The sequence below is a fragment of the Palaemon carinicauda genome, chromosome 3 (assembly GCF_036898095.1).
Source record: "Palaemon carinicauda isolate YSFRI2023 chromosome 3, ASM3689809v2, whole genome shotgun sequence".
In the NCBI taxonomy this organism is placed as follows: domain Eukaryota; kingdom Metazoa; phylum Arthropoda; class Malacostraca; order Decapoda; family Palaemonidae; genus Palaemon; species Palaemon carinicauda.
In genome coordinates, this window is record NC_090727.1 from 111,077,854 (window position 1) to 111,082,853 (window position 5,000).

A 5,000-nucleotide genomic window follows, 5' to 3' on the forward strand; every position below is an offset into this window, starting at 1 on the left:
CGGGTATATAGGATGGAATTCGATTGTAAATTTGGCGACATATTTGTTCATAATTTGCATTACTATGTCAGTATATTTTACTCATATATTCATGATATTCTTAAATTTTAGGTAACTAAATTGCAAAGAACATCATCCCCATAATGAAATACGATTTGGCTAGTAATAAGAAAGATATCCCTGTCCCCAAAAACGGCAGACACTCCTTAGCCACAAATGCTTATGTGTAGGCATACATTTAATTACAGTTTGTAGGCCACTGTAAGATGGAGAGATATTAGGTGTATAAAAACACAATTGTATTTTATTTTTTATTGAAATGGAAAAGCATGATGCACTCATGTATAGTTTAGTATTATAAACTAATAAATGCCAACAAAAATGAAAAACAAAAGAGATTTACTGTGGATGCCTTACCTTAATCTTACATCCAATATCAGTGGGGCTTACTCATTAGCAGTACATACTGCATGTATTATACTGTTTGTACTCACCGTTCTTTGTCCTTAGGAAACCTGTGAAATACCAAATGAGGATCGGTTTCTTTTTGTTTATGGCACACAACACACTTGTGTGACTTCTTTACTGTCGGCGCCATGATTTCGTTTGAGTCAACTGTCAAATTCTGAATATAAACAAACAGACGACAAACGATGTATACCTACAACGCCATCTGAAATCGGAGCAACCAACTATTGTGTTCACTTTGGAGTTGCCAACTAGCGTATTAACATTCTATTTTGAGCCTTCCTATCTTCCTTCAGTATATAGTCTTTGCCCCCAACCAAGAGAACTAACTCAGGACAGAGGAAGACCATGGTACAGAGGTCTTGGCGCGACCCAAGGCTAGAGAACAATGTAGAAAGATGATTAGGTAGATAATTATGAATTCATATCCTGTGGGGTGTCTTCATTAATACTATTGAAAGGAAGAAAATAATCACGTTTTTTCAATGCGACACAAAAAATTATTTTTATAGATTTGATAACTAACATGACCTTTCAGCCTTATCGGAAATCTGTCATTACACCCTACATGAGCTAATAAAAGCTAAATTCTACAGTGTTTATCAACGCTGCACGATTATAAGATAATTATTCTGTTGCTGACACCTAATAATTAATGAAAAATTCCACCATTGCCGGAATAGTTTGCTAGAAGTAATGATTTCTGAGAAGTATTTTATTTAATCAAGAACCTCTAAACAAGATTTTTTTTTTGGGGGGGGGGTTGACATTACATACCTATGAAAGCTAGAGTGCAATTCTAGATAATGTTATTATCAATAATCATGTCTCTGTAATAACACAGTGATTATAGGTGTGTAAACCCTTCCGTTATATATTGTTTGGACCTAACAATGGAAAATATTCTGATTTGGAATCTTGAAACACGTTAATGTCATTATAAAATATCAGTTAATTACAAACAATTAAAAACTACAAAACATAATAAGTAGTTGTTTATGGCCAGTTACTAAATGTTGCTTCAATTTCCTCGGATAGTATAGTTAATGTGTCGGTTAACTTATTAAGAATAAGTTTGTTTATGAATAAAGAGGATACAATGGTAACAAAAAAGTAGAGTGCTTGAGATTTATTTGTATTAATAGCGACAATCTCTTAAGTTTATTTCATTCTTCAAATAAAATGTGATCTGATACAAAAGTTTTCTACCGGGGTCTAAGCGATGTCAGGCAGGGCAGCCGATCGGGATTACGGTCTACCCCAAAGCCAAAGCAAAGTCCTTCCAAAGAAGGCAACTGTGCTTACCCCATACACAATGGGAAAAACTCATTAATAGAATAAGAAGAATAAAGGGATCCATAGTAATGTAGATTTTAACCAATCAATCTCAAAAGTTGACTTTTTAAAAGCCTTTTTGTCCTGCAATTGTTTATGCATTAGAATAAATAGATCTATATTTTGGGTTATCATGGGATAAGAGCAATGATACAAGAAATTGTATTTCTCTATAAACTATGAGAGGTAGAGAGAAATGGTAATACAATACTCGTTTATCACAGTAATAAGATAACTTCTTCATCGGCGAAAGTGCTCAAGTTATTCCAAGTCTGGACTTGGTCGTTTTAGCGGACCTCACAACAACGTTATTGTTGCTTATATATCCCAATTATGCAAATGAAAAGGAAAAAGTGGGGAGTTGCTACTTTCATCTAATGAAGTGTTTGTTATCGTGAAGTTAAGGCTTTGTCGCAAATGGTTTACCTAAAAGCCCTTTTAAGAAATGCCACTTTGTAGCGATTGTTAATGATGTTAGTATATGACGGTTGTTTTTTAATCACTTGAAATCGCCGGAAGTGGTTTGCCTGAGATGGGATTTATTCATTAGAAAGATACTAGTGTACACGGCCCGTCAAAAATAATGGCTAGGTGTTTAGACACACACACACACACACACACACACACTCATATAACCCTTCCGACCCTCCCCCTTTCCTAACTACGGCACGGCAGCTTGGGCAGTTATAGTTGTTTCCGAGTATTTACCTCTCAGCCTGACAGGAAATATATATATATATATATATATATATATATATATATATATATATATATATATATGTATATATATATGTATATATATATATGTGTGTGTGTGTGTGTGTATGTATGTATGTATAGTCAGATTTGATTGATTTAAAGTTTTCAGGTATCCATGTATAGTCAGACACTTGCTTTTTATTATGTAGGGGAGATATCCTTTTTTGTCACTTTCATTGAGCTTAACGATATTTTGCAAGTTTATATTTTTATGACTTGGCTAATGTCCTCCTCCTACGCCTATTGACGCCTCGAATCAGCCCAACGAAAATTTTGATTTTTTATAGTCGCTGATGTGATCAACGAAGGAGACAGAGTGCCTTAAGTATTTATATTTAATCTATATTAGCTACCTTTTTTATATAGCTTTATCACCATGCAGTTATATCACTGTGATTAGCTGCAGATGGTTAATTATGCTGCAGATGTTTATAGAGGTTGAATTTTTTATAGAAATCGACCCTACTCTATTAATGTATTGAAAACATTGCCAAGGATATTTCTGTTAAATGTTAGGTTGTTAACCATAATGCAGCAGTAGAGCCATTCGAAATGTATTCAAATTCTATATTTACCTTATTCTTTATTATTATTATTATTATTATTATTATTATTATTATTATTATTATTATTATTACTACTTGCTAAGCTACAACCCAAGATGGAAAAGCGGGATGCTATAAGCCCAGGGGCTCAAACAGGGAAAATAGCCCAGTGAGGTCAGAAACAAGGGATAGTAAAATATTTTAAGAACAGTAACAACATTGAAATAAATATTTCCTATACAAACTATAAACAAATTAACAAATAAGAGGAAGAGAAATAGAGTTTAGAGTAAAAGCAATTATTATGATTGATGTGAAATTGGTGCTGGAGCTGAACATATCCTCTGTGTTCATAAATCTCTCCATAATTGTAGGCTTCTGGCAACACAGGTTACAGTATACGCCTTTTATACCAACGTGTATGTTCGTATGTAGAATCATGTACATACATTTATGTCTGATATATATTTCGTACTAATTTATAGAAATATGAAATAGCAATACGGAGATGAAAAACTTAAAATTCTTAACTGGGTATATATATATATATATATATATATATATATATATATATATATATATATATATATATATATATATAATATATATATATTCTATTTCATTAGGTCTACTTTGATCCAATGATATCACTAATAAACATCACAAATTTATATATAATGTGCAACCAGGCAGTTTAAACAAGTTTGAAAAACATTGTTCATGAAAAGTTTTTTCTCTTTCATGAAAAATCCACTACAAAGTAAATGGCTAATTTTGGCAATGGTCATATTTGTGAGCCTAAATAGTTAGTTTGAAAACATATGATTTTTTTATGAGGCTTCTCTTTTATAGAACCATTGTTTTATTTACCAATGGCCGAGTTAGATGCTAGTTATAGATTAATCTGACCTTTAAGCTCAGCAGTGTTTTTAAATGCTATATCTTCAAAGTATTTTGACTTCGAGCATCGAAGTAAAAAGTAAGCTTTACCATTATCTAAAACTGATGTTATTTAGTTTTAGCAACTAGGATACATAGCTGGTAAAGGTGATCGTAACAGTTTCTGAACGATCCATATACAAGTCTTATTCAACCATTTAAAAGGGACTCATGCACAAGTAAGCTTTACCAATATCTACAACTCATGTTATGTTTTAAGATGTCTTCACTTCAGACCGTAAACACCCTGACTTATTATATTTTCAACATAGAAAATTGAAATGAGCACTTTCCACTTGAAGAGACTCTTTAGCTATGGGAAGTAGCATCTCTACCATGGTCTTCCACTGTCTTGGGTTAGAGTTCTCTTGCTTGAGGGTACACTCAACCACACTATTCTATCTTATTTCTCTTGCTCTTGTTTTGTTAAAGTTTTTATAGTTTATATAGCAGATGATTATTTTAATATTGTTACTCTTTTTAGAATATTGTATTTATCTTTTTTTTCCTTTCCTCGCTGTGCTATTTTCCCTGTTGGAGCCCGTGGGCTTATAGCATCCTTATTTTCCAACTAGGGTTGTAGCTTAGCAAGTAATAATAATAATAATAATAATAATAATAATAATAATAATAATAATAATCAAACAAATTTTAATTCTATCCTAAGACTGTATGCCCTTCCATCTACTCAGCCGTTCAAACCAATTTATTTAGCGGTCACTTCCACAGACCAAACCTAGCAGTGCTCAGCCTTACTAATGGAATTGCTCTTTCTGATATTATTTACATCATAATTAAGGTTTTCACATATGTATGCATATATGTGTAACCTATTGTTTACTATGATAGGAGGTAGTATATGTATATATATATATATATATATATATATATATATATATATATATATATATATATATATATATATATACATTTATGTATGTATATATCTGTGTA